General features: G+C 37.5%; 1 protein-coding gene across 4 annotated transcripts in view; it reads right to left on the minus strand.

Annotated features, from left to right (window-relative positions):
* The window catches only part of RASAL2 (RAS protein activator like 2), a 414753-nt gene that overhangs the window by 388056 nt on the left and 557 nt on the right, over window positions 1–26140 (minus strand). The window lies entirely within an intron of this gene.

The following is a 26140-nucleotide window of genomic DNA, read 5'->3' on the forward strand; positions in this document are numbered from 1 at the left end:
CACAACCTGACAACAAAAGCAGCAAAAAAAACTACATTGAAGTCTCTAAGCAAGTCCCAACCTCCTTCAGACTCAGTTTTTTCATAACCCTATTTAATAAAGTTGCTATGAGGACCGCAAAGAAAAATGTTAAGTCATACATACCCAAGAACTACACGAATATGGCTTCCCTGGTAGCTCAGTGGTAAAGAATACACTTGCAATTCATGAGACATGAGTTCAATCCCTGGGTCTAGAAGATCTCCTGGAGAAGAAACTGGCAACCCACTCTAGTGTTTTTGCCTGAGAAATCCCATGGACAGAGGAGCCAGGCAGGCTATAGTCCATGAGGTCACAGAAAGAGTCGGACACGACTTAGCAACTAAATGCCAACACACAGATTTACATTTCTAATCCCTTAGTAAACAAATTTTTTGTAAAAGGAACATTAAAAGGAAACTGGAAAAAGAGAAAAATTTGTTCACAAAACTCTGAAGATGATCGTATGTAAAGAAAATATTGTACTGATTTTCATAAAGGAGTTCGGGTAGGTCTCAGAAACCTATCAGTTTAGAAACCTAAATCACCACTAAGTTTGATGACACTCCCCTGGAAAAAGTAGAAAACGTACAATGAAATAGGTGTTTTTTGAAAACCTGGGGAAAGAAAGCTACTGGGACGCTGCTCTGATTCCTTTTAATACACTAAAATAACTTTAAAGAATCATATCATCATATTCCAAATCTTAACTGTGCTTTATTGCTAAGATCTTGCTATTTGCATCCTTCCCTTAAGGTACATTTATTTTCTAATATAAGTAAATCTACTTCAAAATGCAGCTTTACTTGTTACTTGGGAGGCACATATAAGGGCTCTCTCTAAACTAAAATATAAAAACATCAAACAATGCTTAAACAGAATGGGTTAGAGATGAGTTCATCCTAGAATCTGAACTTGATTGAGATGATAGCCCAAAAAGCTATTCAGGCCAAGTCACCCAAAAGATTAATATTTACAATATTATCAGTGACTTTACTGCTTAAAGATCTTCCAGTTCAATCTATTAGAGAAAGTAAAAAGGAATATTTTGATTTTTGAAAATACAATATAACCTCACCCCAAGGTCTTCAAAAGTATCCTTTAAAATATGGCATGGATCTGCAAAATTAGAACAATACTTATCTAATGGGACTATTATAGGATGAGATTGAGACATATTTTGTGTGAGAATGTTCTGAACAATTATTAAGTCTTACACAAATGTTAGGTGTTTTATCAGCCTATGCTTAGCTCATCAATTATAGGCAGATGAATTAAATCAATAACCTATTTTATTTTAAAAAATTGAGCAAAAGTATATTTAACTGTATTTCTTTTTTTAAAAAAAAAGTAACATTTAATATTGACTAATGATCTAAAATTGAAATTATAAAAGACCTTTCTACCATTTTATTACCCTAGTGAATTCTTCTTGTATATAGATATCTTAATGTACACAAAGCTTTAATTAACTGAGGTAGTATACTCCCTCATGAAACCCACACCCTCACAAAGTCATAGTATTAAAGAAATATTACTGTTAATTGTGACTATCAAATCCATTAAAGTATAGTCTCACAGCTAACAGTTTCTTTACTATCAAAGTGAACAAATATTCCATTCAATAAGCAGCTTTCAATACAACAAAGGAAATTAAATATACACAAGTAAGTAGAAAACAACAAGTTAGATGGTGAAAAGTTCCATAATAGAACTGTAAACAGCTTAACAGAAGTTTTAGAGAAGGGAAGAATTATTTCTAGCTATGGGGGAAAGTAGGTAAAGAGATGTCAGGAAAGAAGTCATATTTGTGCTAGGTCCTAAAGGATGAAGAGGACTCTGAAACACCCCTAAATAAAATGCACATCTCTCTGGAAGAAAAAATGCTTCTATTTCACTGGGAAAACAAAAACAAGCAACAAAACAAACAGCTGTATCTCATTAAATAGTACCAACATCCCTCCAGTATCTATTCACAATTAAACCACAACCTACCCTTTTCAAATCTCCCCACCCTTCCCCACGTATCTCAGTGCCCCATATCTAATCCTTCACCAAATCTTATCCATTTTAACCTCCTAAATATCTCTCAAATCTATCCACTTCTCTCTTCTCTATCACCGTCTCCCTAGTCTGAATTACCATAATCTCCTGCCCCAATTATAACAACAGCCCTCTGACTGGTCTCCCTGCTCCACACCAATCTATCTTCTATACTGAAGTCAGAGAGGTCTTTTCTTTTTCTTTTTTTTTTATTGGAGGCTAATTATTTTACAATATTATATTGGTTGGTTTTGCCATACATTGACATGAATCCGCCCCGGGTGTACATGAGTTCCCCTTCCTGAACCCCCCTCCCACCTCCCTTCTCCCTTTATCCTCCCTCTGGGTCATCCCCGCACACCAGTCCCGAGCATCCTGTAACATGCATCGACCCTGAACTGGTGATTCGTTTCACATGACAACATACATGTTTCAATGCCATTCTCCCAAACCATCCCACCCTCAAGGCAAATAGAACAGGCACTGACTTCCAGACCCAAATCCTGCACACATAGCTACTTCCTTTGCTGCATCTTATACCATGCTGCTGCTGCTGCTAAGTCGCTTCAGTCGTGTCTGACTCTATGCGACCCCATAGACGGAAGCCCACCAGGCTCCCCCGTCCCTGGGATTCTCCAGGCAAGAACACTGGAGTGGGTTGCCATTTCCTTCTCCAATGCATGAAAGTGAAAAGTGAAAGTGAAGTCACTCAGTCATGTCCGACTCTTCGTGACCCCATGGACTACAGCCTACCAGGCTCCTCCGTCCAAGGGATTTTCCAGGCAAAAGTACTGGAGTGAGGTGCCATTGCCTTCTCCGTGCATCCTCTAAATATTTGTGATCCAGCCACTCGTCTTTATTCAGAATTCCTCAAATTTGTCAGGCTCACTAACACCAGGACCTTTGCACATTACCCACTTCATCTGGAACACTTGCCCACTCCTAACTCCTTTCACCTAGTTAACCCCTATTCACCCCATAGATCTCAGTCATTGCCTTAAGAACGTCTTCTTTATTCTCTCGAACTAAATTAGATCAGTTAGTTATATACTTTTAGGGCACTGTGTACTTTCTTATACAGTATTTGTGAGAATTTTAGTTTTAGATTTAGTCTGCGTTTGATTAATGACTAAACTGTAAAGCACCATTAGGACAAGATTCACAAATAACTTTGCATCAGGTTAGATCTGCCAACTTACATGTTTGTTCCTAAGTCAATATGTTCTCTTTTCAGTCAAAATATCTAGGGTGAACCAACAAGTATACACAACAAGCAGTTTGTATGCCAAAAGCAGGCCCTTCACCAACTCACCCCTATTTGTGCTTCCCATTTTCTATTTGGCAAAAATTTTACCTTAACTTTTTAACCTAATAATAAGCATGATTTAGTAGCTTAATTGACTGCTAGTTATGTGGCTAAGACAGTAAAGAGTCTGCCTACAATGTGGGAGACCTGGGTTCAATCCCTAGGTCAGGAAGATCTCCTGGAGAAGGAAATGGCAACCCACTCCAGTATTCTTGCCTGGAAAATCCCACGGACAGAGGAGCTTGGTAGGCTATAGTCCATGGGGTCGCAAAGAGTCGGACATGTCTGAGCGACTTCACTTTCACTTTCACTTTTAAGAAGACTAGGATGTTTAGTTTAAACGTAGAAAAATTGACTTTGCTTGCCAAGAATCAGTGCCTTCAGAAAAGGAAAAAAGTATTTCGTTGATTTATTCAGGTCAAATAAACATTCCCAACTTCCACTCCACCATTTACAGGAAGAGATGTGCTGTGAAACTTGTAGTCATAGCTTATGCCATTAAGTTTGTGGCATATTTGGAGGAATTTTAAAAGTAGCGTATGAAGGCTTCTTATCGTACCGAGTCAGACGGCTGTATGGGTGACACTATGGAGACACAGTGACCTCGCTGAAGTACTGACTCTAAATAAGTAAAAGGCACTAAAGAAACCCAACTTGTTCAAGCTGCAATAACTCAAGACCATACCTCCCTGAAGAGATGAAAACACCAGATTTAAAACTGCAGAAGGAAGAATACTGCTGATTTGCTCCAGGACATGCTATCATTCAGGGCCAAACCACGTATGGGAGGACTTCTATTGATCAAGGTGGATTAACAAGGACCAGAATCACCCTACTGCCTAGAACAAGTAAAATTTTTATATTTTCCCATATTATTTAAATCTTTCTTAAAATATAATCAACTATTTGATGCAAAAACAATATTTTTGTAGAGTTTATAAGTAGAAGTAAAATGCATGACAATAGCACAAAAGCCAGAAAGTTAAAATCATTAAGTACAATGTTATAACGTTCTTAACTATAAATGAAGCAGTGTAATAACACCTGAAGGTAGACTGCTGCTGCTAAGTCACTTCAGTCGTGTCCGACTCTGTGTGACCCCACAGACAGAAGCCCACCAAGCTCCCCCATCCCTGGGATTCTCCAGGCAAGAACACTGGAGTGGGTTGACTATTATAGATTAAAAGATACATACTATAAACCATAAAGCAATCACTAATTTAACACAAAATAGAAAGTGGAATCGTAAAAAATACAAAATTACTTCAAAAAGCATTAAAAGAGTAAAATGAGAGAAAAGAACAGTTATGAAAAACAAATATTTATAGTAGAATTAAACCCACCCATTCAATTTAAATGCAACCAATCACATTTAAGTATAAATAAATAAGTATAAACACATTAAATGTAACTAGTCCAAAGACCCTACTGGATAAAAGATCAAGACTTAACTATATGTTGCCTAAAAGAAACCCACTTTAACTATAAAGAGACAAGTGAGTTAAAAGTGCTAATAAAAGGATGGAAAAAGATATTCCATGCTAATACAAGCCACAAGAAAGCTAGAGTAGCTATATTAAAGTCAGATAAAGCAGATTCCAGGACAAAGAATATCACTAGTGATAAAAAGGACTATTTCATAACGATAAAATACATAATGATATGATACCTTCATCAGGAGGATATCATAGCCTAAATGTCTATGTTCCTAATAACAAAGCTTCAAAATACACAAAGCAAAACCTGATAGAACTACAGAGAAAAATAGACAAATCCACAATTAACCAAAGACTTCAACAAAGCTGTCAATAATTGATAGCAAATCAAGAATACAGAAGACTTGCACAACACTATTAACCAACTAGACTTAATAGATATTTATAAAACACTCCACTCCACAACAGCAAAATACACATTTGTTAAAACAAATAAGTGCACACTACACTGAGTCATAAAGCAAGTCTCAATAAATCTAAATGGATTCAAATCACACAAAGTATATCCTGACCACAAATTAGGAATTAGTAACAAAAAGACACCTGGAAAATCCTCAAATATTTGCAAACTACATAAACCTCTGTAAAGCCCATGAGTCAAAGATAACATCAAAGGAAAAATGAGAAATTATTTTGAACTAAATGAAACATGCCACAGCACATTTGTGAGGTGGAACTAATGCAGTATTTAGAGGAACATTTACAGCACAGAAATGCCTTTATCAGGAAAGAAGACAAGTTGCAAATAAATGGCCTCAGCTTCTATATTAAGAAAGTAGTAAAGGGGTATCAAAACAACAAATGAAACCCAAAGTAGATAAAAGAAAGTAAATAATAAAGATTACAACAGAAATCAGTAAAATTTCAAAGAAGAAAAAAATAGGAAAAAAGACAGTGAAACCAAAAGCTGATTCTTGGACCAATAAATTTGATAAACTTAAACCTACCAGACTGATGGAGGGTAAAATAGGGAAGACAGAAATTTACAATATCAGGATTAACAGAGGTAACACAGCAAGCCACTCCAGTACTGTTGCCTAGAAAATCCCATGGATGGAGGAGCTTGGTAGGCTGCAGTCCGTGGGGTCACTAAGGGTCGGACACGACTGAGCGACTTCACTTTCACTTTTCACTTTCACACATTGGAGAAGGAAATGGCAACCCACTCCAGTGTTCCTGCCTGGAGAATCCCAGGGACGGGAGATCCTGGTGGGCTTCCGTCTATGGGGTCACACAGAGTCGGACACGACTGAAGTGACTTAGCAGCAGCAGCAGCAACATCATTAAACATTCTGAAGTTATTAAAAAGATAAGGAAATATCATAAACAATTTTATGCTGATAAATTTAACTACTTAAGACAAAGGGACACAATCCTTCAAACACACAAGCAACAAAAGATCATCAAGAAGAAATGAATAACATAAATTTTATATTTATTAAAGAAATGGAATTTGAAGTGAGAAAAATTTTCCCACAAAGAAAAGTCCAGGTACAGATGGCTTACCTGATGAATTCTACCAAACAAACAAAGCAGAAACAATACCAATTCTATATAAACTCTTAAAGAAAATTAAAAAAGAAATACTTTACAATGCACACTGTGATGTAGTGCATGCATGCTAAGTCATTTCAGTTGTGCCCAGTGCTTTGTGACAGTATGGACTGTAGCCCGCCAGGCTCCCCTGTCCATGGGATTCCCCAAGCAAGAATACTGGAGTGGGTTACCATGCCCTTCTCCAGGGGATCTTTCCAACCCAAGGATCGAATCCCTGTCTCTTATGGCTCCTGCAATGGCAAGCAGTTTACTTTCTTTAAAGTAAACACAGTGGGAAGTACCGCACTGTGATTTCGGGACACTCTAAAACCAAAGCCAGAGAAATAACACAAGAAAACCACACACCAATATTCCTCCATGAATACAGATACAAAATTCGTTCTTTTTTTTTTTTTTTGGCCATACTACACAGCATGCAGGATCTTCATTTCCCCACCAGGGATCAGGAATCCAATCCAGGCCCCCTGCATTGGAAGCACAGAGTCTTAACCACTGGACTGACAGGGAAGTCCCCAAAATTCTTTAAGATAATTTTAGCAAATAAAATGAAGCAAATCAAGCAACATATAAAAAGATAATAAAACATCAAGACCAAGTAGGGTTTTATGCAAGTGTGACAAGTTGGTTTAAAACTCAAAAATCAATGTAATTAGGAAATTCCCTGGTAGTCCAGTAGTTAGGACGTGGCACTTTCACTGCAGTGGCTCAGACTCAGTCTCTGGTTAGAGAACTAAAATCCCACAAGCCACATGGTTTCCCCCACCCCCCCCCAAAAAAAATGGAATTAATATTAATAAACTAAAAAAGAAAACCTATGTGACCACTTCAATAGATGCATCTGACAACATCTATTCCTGATTGGGGGGAAAAAAAACCTATTAAGAAACTAGGAATAGAAAGGAATATCTTAAAATTGATAGGGGGCATCTACAAAAATACCAACAAACCTAAAGCTAGCATCACACTTAAAAAGTAAAAGACTGAAAGCTTTCCCCCTAAGAGAGGCAAGGATGTCTGCTCTCACCAATTCTATTAAACATTAACCTGGAGGTGCTAGCCAGTGCAATCAGGCAAGAAAAAGAAATAAAAGGCATCCTGATTGGAAAAGAAGTCTTTATTTGCAGACACTGTGTACAATTCTCTGTATAGAAAAGCTAATAGAATCTGCAAAATACCCACCAGAAATAACATGTGAGTTTAGCAAGGTTGCAGCATACAAGGCAGAAATGAAAAAAAGAATCTGTTATAGTGTATATACTAGAAATAAGTTAAAATAAAATTTTAAAAATATACCACCCACAATATCATCGAAAATTGTAAAATACTCAGTAGTAAATCAAACAAAAGATCTATAAGACCTGCACACTGAAAGCTTTATAGAGAGAAATTTTAAAAGACAAAATACAGAGAGAGATGTACACTATTAATATATTAATTCTCCCCAAATTGATCTATAGTTTCAACACAACCACAATCAAAATCCCAACAAGCTTTTCGTGCAAAATTGACAAGCTGAGTCTAAAATTCATTTGGGCATGGAAATTATCTAGAATAGCTAAAATAACTTTGAAAAAAGAAAAACAAAGTTAGAGAATTTGTACTTGACCTCAAAACTTATTAGAAATCTATAGTAATAAAAACAGTATTCTTGTGAGTTGAGATAAACAGTAGAATGATAGAATATACCAAAGACAAGATACAGACCCCCATGTATATTTGATTTTCAACGAAGGTACAAAAGCATTTGAATGCTGGAAAAAACAGACTGTTTAACAAATAGTGCTGAAACTATTAGATATCCATATTTTCAAAAAGAAATTTCAATCCTTATTCTGGACTAAATATACAAAAATAAAATCAAAATGGATCACAGACTTGAAATTATACATTTTTTAGAAGAAAACATAGGAAAAATCTTTGCAACCTTCAATTAGATAAAACTTTCTTGAGTAAGATATGAAAAGCATAATTCACAAAATGAAAAGTTTCATCAAAATTAAGAACTTCTCTTTGAAGACAGTGTTAAGAATATGATTAGGTATGTCACAAGCACTTAGGAAAACAGTTTGGCAGTTTCTTAATAGGAAAAAGCAACTGAAAATCACATATGTGATTAATAATTTATATCCTGAATACAGGGGCTTCCCTGGTGGTTCACTGGTAAAGAATCCACCTGTCAATGCAGGAGACACGAGTAGATTCCGGGGTTGGGAAGATCCCTGGGAGGAAAGCATGGCAACCAATTTGTTTTCTTGTCTAGAAATCCCACGGATAGAGGAACCTGGTGGGCTATAGGCCATGGGGTTGCAAAAGAGTCGGACACAACTTAGCAACTAAAGCAAACAAAAAAATCCAGAACACAGAAATAACCCATATAACTCAATAAGACAAATCCAACTTATTTAATGAAGCATAGCTGATTTACCGGAGAAGGCAATGGCAAGCCACTCCAGTACTCTTGCCTAGAAAATCCCATGGATGGAGCAGCCTGGTAGGCTGCAGTCCGTGGGGTCGCTAAGGGTCGGACACTGAGCGACTTTACTTTCACTTTTCACTTTCACACATTGGAGAAGGAAATGGCAACCCACTCTAGTGTTCTTGCCTGGAGAATCCCAGGGACAGGGGAGCCTGATGGGCTTCCGTCTATGGGGTCACACAGAGTCGGACACGACTGAAGTGACTTAGCAGCAGCAGCTGATTTACAATGTTTTGTTAATTTCTGCTATATGGCAAAGTAACTCAGTTATACATATGAATACATTCTTTTTTATATTCTTTTCCATTATGATTTATCCCAGGACTATATAATAGGACCTTGCTGTCCACTGACAAAACCAATTTAAAACCAGACAAAAGATTTGATTTGACATTTCACTAAAGATAGATGAATGTCTGATAAACATATGAAAAGATGCTCAACATTACTAGTCATCAGAAAAATGCAAATTAAGATCATGTTGAATAGGGCTATACAGCTCCTACATGGACTGAAACTAAAAAGACTTATCATACCAAGTGTTGGTAAGGCAGTGAGACTGGAACTGTCATACCCTGCTGGTGGTAAAATGATACAAGTACTTTGGAAAACAGTTTGGCAGTTTCTTTAAATGTTAAACATAAACCTACCACATGACCCAGTCATCCCACTCTTAGGTAGTTGCCCAAGAGAAATAAAAGCATATTGGGGGTAGGAGGAGATGGGGACAACAGAGAATGAGGTGGCTGGATGGCATCACCAACTCGATGGACATGAGTTTGAGTGAACTCCGGGAGTTGGTGATGGACAGGGAGGCCTGGCGTGCTGTGATTCATGGGGTCGCTAAGAGTCGGACATGACTGAGCGACTGAACTGAACTGATACAAAGATTTATACGCAAATTTCACAGAACCTTTAGTCGTCATGGCCAAAAAACTAGAAACAACCCAAACGTTTAGGTAAACTGATAAATAATCATGGAATATTTACTCAGTGGCATACTACTTGGTAAAACAAAGGAATTAACTGTTTATAAAAGCAACAACATGGATGAATCTCAAAAATGTACTAAATGAAAGAAATCAGATCACAAGTAAGTATGTATTACATGATTTTATTTATATAAAAATTTTGAAAATCCAAACTAACCTATAAAGACAAAAAGTAGACTAGTGGTTGTCTGGTGATGGAGTGGGAGGGATGGGACAGAGGATTATCAACGGATGCAAGGAATCTTTTTAGAAGAATTTGATGTTCATCTTCTTGATTGTGGTGGTGGTTTCATGGTTATTTAAGTCTGTGGTATGTCAAATATAACAAAAAAAAACAATTTAAGACATATGATCAGAATGTAACATTTTAACTCACTTCCCGTTGCCATATTGCCCATAGCTCAAAGAATCACAGATTTTGAAGAACTGCAATTCATTCATGCGTGCATGCTACATCACTTCAGTCGTATTTGACTCATTGTGACCCCATCGACTACAGCCCACCAGGCTCCTCTGTCCATGGGATTCACCAGGCAAGAATAATAGAGTGGGTTGTCATGCCCCCCTCCAGGGGATCTTTCCGACCCAGAGATCGAACCAGCGTCTCTTATGTCTCCTGGACTGGCAGGCAGGTTCTTTACCACTAGTGCTGCTACCAAGTCACCTCAGTCGTGTCCGACTCTGTGTGACCCCATAGACGGAAGCCCATCAGGCTCCCCCGTCCCTGGGATTCTCCAGGCAAGAACACTGGAGTGGGTTGCCATTTCCTTCTCCAATGTGTGAAAGTGAAAAGGGAAAGTGAAGTCACTCAGTCATGTCTGCCTCATAGCGACCCCATGGACTGCAGCCTACCAGGCTCCTCTGTCCATGGGATTTTCCAGGCAAGAGTACTGGAGTGGCTTGCCATTGCCTTCTCCGAGTGCTACCTAGGGAAAGTTAAACTCATAACTGATTCACACAGCATGCTGTGTTTAAATCATGCTTTAAGTTTCTGAGTCCTTGAATTACAAGCCTTAGGATATTTTTAAATTACAAAGTATATGCACCATAAAGCCAGGTTCAAGAGGAACTGAGATGAACAGAAATCAGGCCCAACAAGAGGCCAGTGTTCCTGGGTTTTTGGAAAAGAACACAGGAATTCTATAAATATCCTAAAATATCTCTTATATGGCCAAGCTCTGATCAATGTTTGGGTTTATTTGGCTCTATAAAAGTAGATTCTCTTTTCAGAATTTGATATCAAAAGGGAGAACCACTTGAACTGTAAGTCCTAGAATAAATAAAGCTATGCCCCAGATGAATACAATTCATGGTTCTTATGACTGTGTGGTCTCTTAAATTTCAGTATTCTTACTGGCTTGGTCAAGCATAAATAAAAGGCTGACAAAGGCACACTTTCAAAGGGAAAAAAAGTCCTATTTTTATATTTCGTATTACTGCTAAAATACATAAATTTAGATCACCATTAGAATTTGTATAAACTTTTTTATATGTAGAAATATTCACGCCACTCACCACTAACAGCTTTCTCGTGCTGCCTGCAGTTAATAAAACTTGGACAACTCTACAAAGATGTTCAGTTATGACATCCAAAGCATAGCCAGCACATCAAATGGCATTATTTTACAGTTACAGTGCTGTATAAAGCACATAGGTAAACAACAGGTTCAAGGTTCAAATTAACAAACATCACAGCGAGTGCTTTTTATAATAACAGTTTAAAGTTTTTATCTATGAGAAACCAAATTATATAGTAGTGAAGAGAACAGACTCAAGAGTGAACTGCCTGAGTTCCAATCTCATACTAGCCGCCCACTTGCTCCATAACCTTGGCCAAGTTCCTTTCCATCTCTGTGTCCCTGATTCCTCACCTATAAAATCTGGATAATAACAGTATTTACTTCATAGGATAGCTACAAAGATTAAATAGACATAAAGAACCTAGAACTACACCTGGCTCATGGAAGTATTCAAGAAGTTTTACACTATTGTTGTCATTATAATCATGATAATGACTATAACTGTTATTAGAGTTAAGATTACTATATTGAATAATTAACACTTATTACTGATAATATGAAAAACAAGAATATGTCTAAGAATTAAAATAAAAGAAGGATGTAAATAGACATTTTTCAAAAGAAGATACACAAACAGCCAAAAAGCATATGAAAAGATGTTCAACATCACTCATCATAAGGGAAATGAAAATCAAAACCATGATGAGGTGTATCACTTCACACTGACTAGGATGGCTTTAATAAAAAAGAATAGAAAATAACAAAAGTGGGTGCAAGGAGGTAAAGAAATTGGAACTCTATACATTGCTGGTAGGAATGTAAAAATGCACACATGCTGTGGAAAAGTTGTAGTTTCTCAAAAGTGGGTATAAACAATGATGAGGGTTATGTAACACTGAGAATGTACTTAATAGCACTGAATTGCATGCTTACAAATAATTAAAATATGTATATTGTACAATTTTTTAAAAAAAGAGTGCAAAAAAACATATTGGTTACTCTCTCCAGCATCCTCACTTTTATTCCTTCAGTTCACCAGTGAACTCAAACCCATTCTTACCTATGTGGTTCCAAAAGAGGCACAGAAGGATAAGACATACTGCTAAATTCTAAGAGTACTTAGGAAAGTCTAAAAATGCCACTTTAAACAGCTCATGACATATTTTAACACAAATATATTAAACTGGAAGCAGCAACTTATGAACTTGGATAATAGAAACAGGGTAATATCCCAAAAGTGTACTAGATTGTAACTCACATTCCAGTCTTCCGTTCCGTCTCTCAGTCGTGTCTGACTCTTTGCGACCCCGTGGACTGTAGCCTACCAGGCTTCTCCGTCCATGGGATTCTCCAGTCAAGAATACTGGAGTGGGTTACCGTTTCCTTTTCCAGAGGATCTATCCGACCCAGGGATCGAACCCGGGTCTCCCGCATTGGAGGCAGACGCTTTAACCTCTGAGCCACCAGGGAAGCCCACATTCCAGTCTTACTCACATTCTAATATAACTTCACCAAGAATCTTTACATCACTAACCTTACACGATTACTTCTCAATAAAATGGAGAAAAGAATGATCATGTTTCATAAATTTATTGAAAAAATATGCAGGGTATTTTGAGACTGTAGGGAAAAATCCAACTTTGCAAAAACATATCATTTTATATAATATGCTCACAGGTAAATGGAATAACATTGCGGGTTGTATAAGCAAAACATTACTATTGCCAGTTAAGCTATAGGTAAGAAAAAATTACTGGCATGAAAAAGTAATGCAACTATTTCTCAAGGTGTGACAATCAAGGTGGGCTTCCCAGGTGGCACGAGTGGTAAAGAACCCACCTGCCAATGCAGAGGACTTAAGAGACACATATTCGATCCCTGGGTCAGGAAGATCCCCTGGAGGAGGGCATGGCAACCCACTCCAGTATTCTTGCCTGGAGAAAACCATGGTGAGGAGCCTGACAGGCTACGATGAATGGGTTCGCAGAAGAGTTGGAGGCAACTGATGTGACTTAGCACACAGGCATGACAATCAAGTTGTACACTAAAAACATAACCTAAAATGCAAATACCTAAAAATTTCCTCAAACTGATTAAAGGTGTGCTTGAAAAAGAATGACTTCAGACTTTCTGACCTGAGCAAAACAGCAAGACATATGGCTACATCAAATCCTCTAGAGCAGGGGTCCCCAACTTCCAAGATCTAGGGCCTGATGATCTGAGGTAGAGCTGATACAATAATAATAGAAATAAAGTGCACAATAAATGTAATGCACTTGAAACATCCTGAAACCATCTCTCACCTCCTCTATCTCAGCTCCATGGAAAAACTGTCTTTCATGAAACTGGCCACTGGTGCCAAAAAGATTGGGGACCACTGCTCTACAGTATATTTCTGTTTCAATAGGAATCACCACATATGATATTGTTCTTTACCATGTTATCAAGTAAGATTCAGACATTAGCAAATTAAGCATTTCTATGAGGATGAAAACTACTCTGAAGTCTTTATGAAGCCAGAAAATACTAAAAGTACACTCATTTTTTAGCTTTGAACCATGTCTTTGGTTAGTGTTGGGCATCTTTTTCAAGGTCTGTTCTTTGAATCAGGCTAACTACTATCCACTGGGCAAAATTGGTCCATTACAAAACAGAAATGTACACTAGAAAGGCCTTAGGCTTTCTCACTCAGAGATATGCCTGAAATTTATAAACAAACAGGAAATTTAACAGTCATGCCTACAGAAATCATGGGAAGAAAATACTTATATGTTATATCCTGCCCAAATTCAAATCAAGCAAAATCTCCTACAAACTTCCACAATATTAACTGGATACAGGATTCTACATTTCAATCTTAAACCGCTCTATGTGACTATTAAAAGTTAAACTACTTTGTTCCTTTCTAAGCTTGCTCCTATTACATGCTAAACAAATAGCTAATGGATAAAAGACAATTTGAGTATGATTTCAACTAAACAGCATTTTGGAAAAGGAGAAACTATGGAGGCAGTAAAAACATCAGTGGTGGCCATAAGCTGGGAGGTAGTGGGTAGCGAGAGATGAACAGAGCACACAGGATTTTTAAGGCAGTGAAAATAATCTGCACAATGTATAATGATGAATACATGTCATTGTCCAAACCCATAGAACGTACAATACCAAGAGTAAACCCTAATGTAGACTCTGAGTGAAAACGATGGGCTAATGTAGGTTCATCAGTTATAATAAATGTGCCACTTTGGTCAGGGATGTTGGATAATGGCAGAGGCTATGCATGCGTGGGAACTGGAGGTACATAGGAAAATCTCTGTAAACTTCCTCTCATTTTGCAGTGAAACTACATCTGTTCTAAAAAGAATTATGTCCTTAAAAAAAGAAAGAAAGAAAATGTGATTAACCGGTTAATGGTCTATATAAAGCATGCTTTTTTCAAAACAATTTCTATTCCTACCCCCTTTTTTTTTTGAAGAAAATATTTTAATTACTTCTGTTATTAATGTTATAGTTGCCATTCTTCAAATTTGGCTTTGATATTATAAACTTCCCTAGAACATACCTAAATGAATCCCATGCTAAAAACTAGCATTAACATAGTGTTATAAAAAGTATATACTTCAGTCATTCATCCAGCTAAAACTAAATGAACTTATAATCAAATCGATCCCTTCTGAAAACTCTGAGAAACATAGAGTAGAAGGAGGACATGAACAGCTGAGATGAAAGCCACCAGCTATGTTCTTCTCAGAGTATCTAAAACAGTATGTATCTGTGTCAGATTATTTCAGTTGGAGAGTCATCTAACAGCATAAAGAAGGTCATGGTCATGGATTTGACCTTGAGCAGATCAACTGCTTTGACTCCATACTCACGCTTCCCTCATTCACTTGGAAATATGCCATTAATCAAAAGGAGTACCATTGAGAAAAAACTCAGCTTTGAAGGTTAGTCATTAGAACTCTGAGCATATTTAATATTTGCTAAAATAACATTAGAACTCTGAGCATATATAATATGTGCTAAATAACATTTAAGACACTACACGCATCTGTATGCTCAGTTGTGTCCAACTCTTTGTGACCCTATGCAATGTAGCCCACCAGGCTCCTCTGTCCATGGGATTCTCCAGGCAAAAACACTGGAGTGCTTGCCACACCCTTCTCCAGGGGATATTCCCAACCCAGGGATCAAACCTGTCTCTCCTACATTGGCAGGCAGATTCTTTACCTCTGAGCCACCTGGGAATTTCACTACAGGAAATCTATGCAAACATACTTCAATATGTTGAATGTAGCAATACAGAAGTAGGACTTAAAATTATGAGCGATATTTTCATATATTTGTGGCAGGAACTGCTTTCCAGGAAGGTCACACAAATTTGGCACTAAGTCTCCGGCCTTTAAAAACATACTCTTCTAGGAATTCAGCCTAAGGAAATAGTCAGAAGTTCAAAGATTTGTAAACGAAGAGAATCAGTAGACTGTAAACAAAAAATTTTTGAAACATGTTAATATTTAAAATAGGATAATGGTTACATAAGTTAGGTTAAATTAGTCATTAATAAATTATATTTTCAAATAAGCTTCAGTAATAAAGCAGTGTGACACTGGCATATGAATATACAGAGACCAACAGAACACAGTAAAATATCTTGAAATAAACTAAATTGTATATGACAATCTAGTAAAGGATAAAGGAGACATCTTAAATCAGTGGGGGAAAACATGAATTATTCAATAAATGTTGCTAGGATAACTGAAAAACCATCTTTCTGAAAATGAAATTATATCCATATCTCATACCTTATACCAGGATGAATTCCAAACGGATCAAAGATTTAAATGCATAAAAACAAAAAAAGTACTAGACAAACCATGGGAGAGTTGGAACTTCAGAATAGGAAAGGTCATTCTAACAGAAAACCAAAAAGCCATAAAAGACTGATATATTGAACTGTATAAGAATAATTTCCTCATAGAGGAATAGAAAAACAAAACACAAATTAAAATACTGTCAACTCACAGCAGACAAAGGGTTCTTAACATACTAAGAGTTCCTGCAAATCACTAAAAGATCCAACAACCCAATAAAAAAGGGCAAAAGATATGTACAGTCACAAAAAAGGCTATATTTAAATGACTCTGCATGATAATCACACGGTAAGATTTGAAAAATTAAAACTATGACTTTTTTTACTTTTTAGATTGTCATATTAAAAAATACTTGATAATTCCCTATACAGGAAGATGGGCACTCTCATACAATGATGTAGCCCACCAAGCTCCACTGTCCATGGAATTCTCCAGACAAAAATACTGGAGTGGGTTGCCATTTTCTTCTCCAGGGGATCTTCCCAACCCCACAAACTGAACATGGGTCTCCTGCATTGCAGGCAGATTCTTCACAGTCTGAGCCACCTGGGAAGCTCCATACATCGGTGGAGAAATATAAATAGGTACAACACCAAAGAAAAGTAATTTGGGAATATCTTTCAAAATTTTAGAAAACACATATCTCTGACCTAGCAATTCCATGAAGTTTTGTTATAGATATACACAAGCAAAATGGTTTATTTTCAAGATTATTTATATCCTATCACCTGTACCAGCAAAACTCAGGGTTAAATGATGATTCTTCAATGTATCAAGCAGTCATAAAAACAATATGGAACCACTTTACGAATGGACAGGAAAATATATCCAAGAGACAGAGTTAAGTATGTGTGGAGGGGAAATACAAGGGAGAAATAACACAAAGTGCAGATCAATTCTGATAATGGGTTATCATTTTTGTTTTTAAAAAAAAAAAAAGGAGGAAAAAAGCATACACAGAGTAAAAACTACACTATCAATTCAGATACAAAACAATTAACAACAACCAGCTTCAGATGCCCCCCAGAACACCAAACCAACTTCCTTTGGGGGCCTATTCCAGCCATTTCATTAACCTCACACACACACACACACAACTTTTTTGACCATGCAGCTTGTGGGACTTCCCAACCAGGGACTGAACCCACGCCCTTGGCAGTGAAAGCAGAGTCCTAACCAGTGGACAGACAGGGAATTCGGGACCCTGATTTTTTTTTTTTAAACTAAATTTCTTGGATCCTACACTTGGCAGATTTTTTTATCTATCTATCTACTTGTAGGGGCTTCCAAGATGCCACCAGTGGTAAAGAATATGCCTGCCAAAGCAGGAGAAGAAAGGGACATGGGTTTGATCCCTGGGTCAGGAAGATCTCCTGGAGAAGGAAATGGCAACCCTCTCCAGTATTCTTTCCTGGAAAATCCCATGGACAGAGGAGCCTGGTGGGCTAGAGTCCACAGGGTCACAAAGAGTCAGACACTATGGAGCATATCTACTTCTACATGCATGAGACAGGTATGGAAGGATACACAAAAATTTCAAATATTTATTGATTGTGTGTGGGGTTGGGTGGACAATGATTGCTTGCCAGATGCCAAGTGAGGGGGGAGGAGGAGGGGTGAGAGGTCTCATGATATATCCTTTTATACCTTTTGAATTTTGAAAGAAGGAAATGTATTACCTATTTTAAAATTAAATTTAAAAACAGAAATATATTGGAAAATTTTTAAACATTTTCAAAGCCAAAAAGAAATACATTATTAGAAAAAAGTGCAATATAAAATAGATGCAATATGATACCAAATATGCACAAATGAGTATATCCATACAGAAAAGACTGAAATAAAATACAATAAAATATTAAAATAAGAATTATCACTAAGAGGTGGAATTACAGTTGATTTTAATTTTCTTCATCTTTTCCTATAATTCCAATTATTTACATTAAGCATGGATTACATTCATAATTAGGAAGACAGTATTAACTTTTTAATGATACAAATCAGACAGATTAGAAATTAAAAGGAAAGATATAATATAGTTACAGGTATTATCCAGGGTTCTAAGGATCATAAATGAAACATTCAAATTTCCTTAAAACATCCCTCCAATCACAGAATAAAGAATTTAGGAAGAGACCTAATCTGGCCTCTAGTCCACCTCTAAATCCACCACTAAGAGATTATTCTTAACCTCCTACTTTGTGGATGTTTTGACCATTTTTGTTTTCTGTTACCTAGGTAATGGTACTTCCAGCACTTCCCTTAAAGACTGTGAAACTAACAATCTGGTATTTCTCACTGACCTTCAGCTTTGAAAGGCCATCTCCCTAAGGGAAAGCAGTAAGATCTAGAAGCTAAAACAGGAGGCTGAGGAATCTGAGGTTAAGAGTTCTAATCCTGACAAACTGTGGAATTTGTCTCCAATTTGGGGAATAAGCTAAATTTCCTGAGCCACTTCCCTTACTGAGGAAACTTTAAAAGCTTATTCAGAAAAATATTTAGGACCACCAACTTTTTAACTTTTCACACTATTCTGAATTTTGTTTTCGTGCCTTATGTTAAAAATTTTCCTTTCTAAATTTTCACTCTCCCAAGGAATATTTGCAAATATTACCAATCTCTTAGACCCAGCTGTCTGGGCTTCCCTGATAGCTCAGTTGGTAAAGAATCCACCTGCAATGCAGGAGATCCCAGTTTAATCCCTGTGTTGGGAAGATCCACTGGAGAGGGATAGGCTTCCCACTCCAGTATTCTTGGACTTCCCTTGTGGCTCAGCTGGTAAAGAAGCCACCTGCAATGCAGGAGACCTGGGTTCGATCCCTGGGTTGGGAAGATCCCCTGGGGAAAGGAAAGGCTACCCATCCCAGTATTCTGGCCTGCAGAATTCCACGGACTACAGTCCATGGGGCCATAAAAGAGTCGGACACGACTTAATGACTAGACTAAACAAAAACACCAGCAAAGGACACAAGGTGAACACAACTTGAGCCGTGCTGAAGATAATTTACGGGGAAATGAGAATGCAATCAGTCTCTAAACTGGATCCTTATGAGCAAAACAACTGCAGACAACTAATTAATGTAACTTAACACTGGGTGAAGGAAGGTAAAACTCAGACTCCTAACACCTGAACCCTACGGGTAGCGATAAGATGATCACTACTATGTAACAGCGCGGCAAGGGAAGTTTTTTTATGTTCTCAAGGGCTCCATTTTTCTTTCCTTCTCTCTTTTTTTTTTTCACTATATTCCCACTAACCCCATTGAGCTGGGCCTCAGTTCAGTTCAGTCGCTCAGTCGTGTCCAACTCTGCGACCCCATGAATCGCAGCACGCCAGGCCTCCCTGTCCATCACCAACTCCCGGAGTTCACTCAAACTCATGTCCATCGAGTCGGTGATGCCATCCAGCCATCTCATTCTCTGTCGTCCCCTTCTCCTCCCGCCCCCAATCCTTCCCAGCATCAGAGTCTTTTCCAGTGAGTCAACTCGTCGCATGAGGACGTCCTTTTTTCCCCTACTATTTACATATCATGTACTTCTTGATGGCTTCCTTCCCACTAGAAAACCAACCACATTAAACTTGTAAAGGGTTCTCTACCTACAGGTCTTGAGAAGCACTTGATAGCCTTTGGGAAGAAACACACATCAGAGAGCAGGTATCCCTCTGCCAAGGCCCAGTGAAGCGGTTTCAGTAGGGCCCTCAGCACACTTCAAACTCCTCCTCCTGGTTAACAAGACCAAACACCTCTCTAGTTACTTAAAAGTGATTCCAACAGGGCAGGACAAGGGAGCAGACAGCTGAATTTTTTCTGGATTAACTCAGTCATTAGTTGAATGCTTTTTTGTGGCTCACCTACTTAAAAGGTGATCAAACCACTTTGTGCTACTGAAGAGGGCAACTGCTAAGAACAATTACATAAACCCTCCGCTTTAATTTACCTCATGCTTCTTTCTAATGAAACAAAGTGTTAGAAACCACTGCCTTTCCACCATTTCCTCAGTAATCTCAGTAAAGCCTACTTTGCCATGTGAATCCCTTTTCTTTTCCTGAGCAAATCAGAAAAACAATTATTCCATTCAACATAACAGGATACAACTGTACATCATCTTTTAAGAGGCTTGCACTGAATCCTATTACCTGAAAAATATTATTATATTATTATATCATATTAATATATCTGAAAAGATTATCTAAAAAAATAAAGGCAATCTTTATTTATTTGTTAAATATTAAGTATTTGTTTAATTAAAAAATTAAGTATTTGTTTAAACTATTCTCAGATAAACAGGGAATTCTAGAATTTCATTTACTCCATAGAATGTATACAGATCCTCAATTCCATACCAGCAATTCCTAAATCCAAAAAGCTGTGAACACTTCTTTTATAACTTCTCTAGCAGTAAACTGACCTACAATGACATCATATTATGTATAGTCTTATACCAAACTTGGTGTGAATACTCATTTATTTAATTGCAGAACTACTAACATGACTGATTCTTGGAAGTTTCTCCAGATACCCTAGGGGGTTTATGTCACTGGATATATACCATATTTTCTAAAATCAAAAGTTTAGAATTCTGAAACACTAGTTCAAATGGTTTTGGAAAAGAGATTGTGGATGTACAGTTTCTATTCTGTAAAAATATTTTTGTTCTTTGAAAATGAAATAGCAAAAATGGATAACCATCAAGGACCAACTGTATAGCACACGGAACCCTGCTCAATGTCACGTGGCAGCCTGGATGGAAGGGGAGTTTGGGGGAGAATGGATACATGTCTATGTACGGCTGAGTCCCTTTGCTATTCACCTCAAACTGTCACAACACTGTTAATTGGCTATATCACGACACAAAAAGTTAAAAAAAAAAAGAAAATGAAATAACAATAAACCAACATGATAGAGGGTAGAAAAATACTAAGATATTTAAAGGAAATTATCCATCATCTGTGACATTCGTAGAACACAGAAGTTAAATGACTACACAAATTTTCTCAAAGGCAAAAGGGAGTCTGTTTGAAATCAACATAATTTAAAATAAACATATATCAAGGCCTTCTTGAAAGTTTTAACTTCAGTGGAGAACTGTCTACTACTACTGTGCATAAAATCTACTGGAGATCACAGGAAATTTAGGTGTCAACACTCAATGTGCCATCCTTGATGTGCCATGCTTAATATCCCAAGATTCCTAAAACATTAATACTGTTTTGTAAAAGCTCAGTTAATAGCATTTCAGGAAATTAAAACACTTAAAGTAACATGAATATGTTTGGGGATATACTGAGTACATATTTACTGATTTTCTTCTGGCAATCAATTAGCTAAAGCACATAAAACTTTTAGTCCTGGTTGAGCAATTTCATTTATCTACATGTTAATACACAACAAGAGTCATGGGGTGCATATTTAAGATGTGTAAGAATGAGTGATTTGCTAAGAATATTCAAAGTGAATTATGCTAAGATCATGCTGTGTAAGGCCAGTTGAGTTAGTCACAGCTAATTCAGTTCAGTTCAGCCGCTCAGTCGTGTCCGACTCTCCGCGACCCCATGAATCACAGCACGCCAGGCCATAGTGCACCAAAATAAAACAACTTCCTGCACTTGTTACTGGTTGCAACATTTTAAGTAAATATAGAAACATTCTCTAAAAATGCAATAAAATATACTTTTTAAATTAAAACACCATCCTTTAATTGGTGAAGTATAAACAATATTATTTACTACAACCAGGGAGGACTTCTGTCCCTACCAACTCATATCCAGTTCATGAGAAACTCTTACCAAATTCTCACTGCCATATTTCTAGATATTTGATACAGCATGATTAATTCCCTTTTTTTCTGCTTGCTGAAACCGTACCAGTCTTTAGAAAACTTTCCAGGAGGTTCTACCAGTCATTAATAACCAATGAGCCATATATTAGCTTAATGGTATACAATAATGCTGATGTTATTTATTAACTGAATATTTTAGATAAGTCCTGCCCATACTATTAAAACAATATGGTTTCTTGGTGATCACTTCATCATGATAATTGTATTTCCCTTCTAGTTATTAAAAAGAACTGCTGTGCATACACTTGCAGACCTGTTGTACTGATGGGTGCAGAGCTCCAATGATGCCACAGCTAGAGACCGGTATCTTAAATTTCCCCCAAATAGTGTCCTTCACTCATCATCCACTCATGGTAAAGTAGTTAATTTTAACGTCCTCATTGTTTACCAGAAAGCACAGACAGTGAGGCTGGCTTCGCCGCTCCCGCTTCCTTTTGCTGGGCTGCTGAGCTTTTTCAGCCAATTGACTTCGCTTTGAGGCTATAAATATCTGAAAAATGTTCTGCATTTGATGCTCTTGGATTCTGCATCCATATTTAGCTGTTTGTGGCATGCCTTTGTTTAAGCTACTCTACCACCCATACAGTCAGTCAGGTTGAGATCTGGATGGTCAAAGGACAGATGGATCAACATTCAACAGACACTGACTTACCACCAGGGAGGCATCAATCTGCTAGACACGGTGACAATGAAGGGAGTGGCAAGACAGGAATACAAAGATCAGCAAGACAGACAGACTCTCTGGTGTCAAAAATTTTATAGTCTTGACGGGCATGGGCACAACTTACAAAGCAGTGGAAGAAGACAAATGAAACATTTTACAGCTAAGAGAAAATGAACAATAGCATGATTTTCTCTTAGTCCTGTCTCAAAGATGTGCATTTGTTTGTGTTTGAAATATAGATCCACGTATTATAAAGCTCTGAACATATTTCAAAAAAGTTTTCACTTATGACAACACACAAAACTCTGGATATAAGTATTACCTACCAAAGAGCCAGACCTATCAGTAGCAAACTCAACAGTGTCCAGTCTTCAAATTTTGTGAGGCAAACTAATAAAATCTTGTTTTTAAAAGTTTGTGTAAATAAACAAAAATTTCTGTTAAGATATCTGAGGGGAAGGGGGTAGTCCTGTTTCTGTTCGCATACTGATTTCAAACATAAGTATATTGCAGAGGATGTGAGCCATAACCAGAAGCCAACAGCACTTATTACAGCTCTTTACTTTAAACCCTATCTTTAAAGCCCACATGGCTGTTTTAGGTCAGGTCTCAAAACTGAATGAGCTGGATCTGAGACCCCCATCCCCACCTTCCTATCTTGTGAAAACATTCCAAACAAATACACATTTGCCCTCAACATTCCTTCTTTCAAAACTCAGTTCATTGACCTTTTGATAAAAGTGCTCCCCAGAAACCCGACAGTCATGATTTAAATGCATTAAAGGCTTGCTTGATGCCTGGCCTCAAGTCAGGCTGGAAGTGGGAGACCAAGTTGTAGGTAAAATAATAGGGCAGGCCATAGAATCAGAGAACTTTAAAGATAAAATATACCACAGATACCAATTACTCCAGACTCCACATTTTATGTAGAAACCTAAGCACGCGGACTTAAAATTACTTGCCCAAAGTTAGACAACAATTTGTGGCAAAGCCAGAATGAAAACCCAGGTTCACAGTCCCCAGCTGCATACTCTAGACTAGTTTTTGGATTTCTTTAAAAAGCATTTGAACACATTCATCAAAGTCTCTTCCAGCTGTGTAAAAGAACCTTGATATTCCAAAACAATCAGGATTTTGAACACACAAAACAAATAAAATCAAAACAAACTTTTCCAAATTGATTGTCTACATTCTATTATTTTTGCATCAAAGCTTTTCGAAGAGCTGTACAATAGGCAACTTAAAAACTAGCCAAGGATATAGAAAAGTCAAGAGTCATTAAGATAGTTTCAGAATATTTACATCTAAAGACAATAATGGAGAAGGAAATGGCAACCCACTCCAGTGTTCTTGCCTGGAGAATCCCAGGGACGGGGGAGCCTGGTGGGCTTCCGTCTGTGGGGTTGCATAGAGTCGGACACGACTGAAGCGACTTAGCAGCAGCAAAGACAATAAAGTAGTGTCCTCTAAGAGCTGCCTTAGAGGAAGGAAAGTAGCAGTACTAAATAGTAAGTAAAAACTATTCCTGATTAATTGATAGGGAAGACAAAAAAGCTACAATGCAGTAGAAAGTCTGCAAATTAACTCTGAAATGCACATTATATATGTGTTTGTGAGAGAGAATATACATGTATATATTTAAGAGGGCTTCCCTGGTGGCTCAGATGGTAAAGATTCCGCCTGCAATGCAGGAGATCTGGGTTTGATCCCTGAGTTGGGAAGATCCCCTGGAGGAGGGCATGGCAACACACTTAGTATTCTTGCAGGCTACAGTCCATGGGATCGCAAAGAGTCGGACACAACTGAGCAAATAAGCACAGCACATATATTTAAGAAACAATATATACATACACACATATATATACATACACACACACACACAAACCTAGGCCTAGGAATGGACTACACAAACAAGCACATTCATTTTATGGGTTACATTCAAAGTATGTAGCTAACAGTAGGTCTAGAAAACCCAGACAGAACTACTGAACTGTCATATATATGTATTCTTGCAGTAACAAGGCTAACTTCATACCCAAAAAAAAAAAATGCAAAAGAAGTATATAAGAAGAGATAGGACAGAATAGGAAAAAGCTGTAACCTCGATATACTCTGATTCAAGTTCAAGTTCAGATTTTCACCAACCTTTGTTATAAACCATCGGCTAAGTAGGACTAGCAGGTGAATGAAAAATTAGGCACTAAAGTTTTTAATCTGCTGAGAATGAACTGGATGACCTTGCATCATCTCCCACTTCTTTGCTTTAATTCTTTCAGTTAACTAAAATAACATCAAGAAACATTTACAAAGAGCCAGCAAAATACAAAGTGCTGCATACATAAATCCTTCAAAAACTGGCTATAAAAACTGCTGGATTTTTAGAACTGCAAGGACCATTAAGAGATTATTTAATCCAATCCACTCATTTTACAGACGAGGAACCAGAGGTCAAAAAGGTGATCTGATCTGCTCCAAATCACATAGACACTTCGCAGCAGAACTGAGACAAAAATTCATATCTCTGGACTCCTAGTTCTATGATCTGATAGTGACAGACAAAATCTTGAAATCAACTAAACTATCCAGGAAGACAACTTCAAAGTCACCGTGACTCCTGAATAGTAAACACATAACCTGCTCAGGATGGAAAAAAACAAAAAAAAAGCCAAAAACACACAAAGTAATTGATCACTATAGGTTTAGATGCACCTGACTGCAGGATAACATTTTAAACTTGTGTTGATCTCAGGTGCTTCAAGTTTGCCATCTTATACTCAGCCACATGACTAATGTCTTTTATATCCCTGTGAGCTAAGTGATAAACACCTTGACGATTCAATGATTTGGAAAGCCACAGCTCAGTCCTGAATACCAGGCTATAAATCTTTGGGCTACAGGTTTTCAAAACCAGCATGGCTTAAACGCTGCCACAAGGCTTGCCCTTATAGAATCTCATCATGCAGTTTTAATTAAAGAGGTGGTTACTAGGAATGCAGAAAGGGAAAGTTTTAGTGTGTTCATCACTTTTTAACTTGCTGAGTAGCAATCCAGTCACTTTACAAAGAGCACCAGAAACAATAGTGCAATCTGAAACAATCCACACCCCTTGGACTAAGTGCTTGCCTTTGGAGAGTGAGGTTCAGAAAGAGGTTATAGAAGTAAGACTGTTCCCCTCCCCAAATAAATACTTTTGATTTTTACTTTATTATCTTAACCTCCACTAAGCTTTTTCACAATATCTTGGTTTGCAGTCTTCCCTTGCTCAAGACGGATTGATTTCCTGGTGTCTTTTTCTTGAAGATCGGCTGACACCTTCCCTTGAAGTAACCACCTGAAAATTAAGGCTTCCCAACTCC

The sequence above is a fragment of the Moschus berezovskii genome, chromosome 17 (assembly GCF_049115385.1).
Source record: "Moschus berezovskii isolate FMDL1 chromosome 17, NW_MosBer_1.0, whole genome shotgun sequence".
Classification (NCBI taxonomy): domain Eukaryota; kingdom Metazoa; phylum Chordata; class Mammalia; order Artiodactyla; family Moschidae; genus Moschus; species Moschus berezovskii.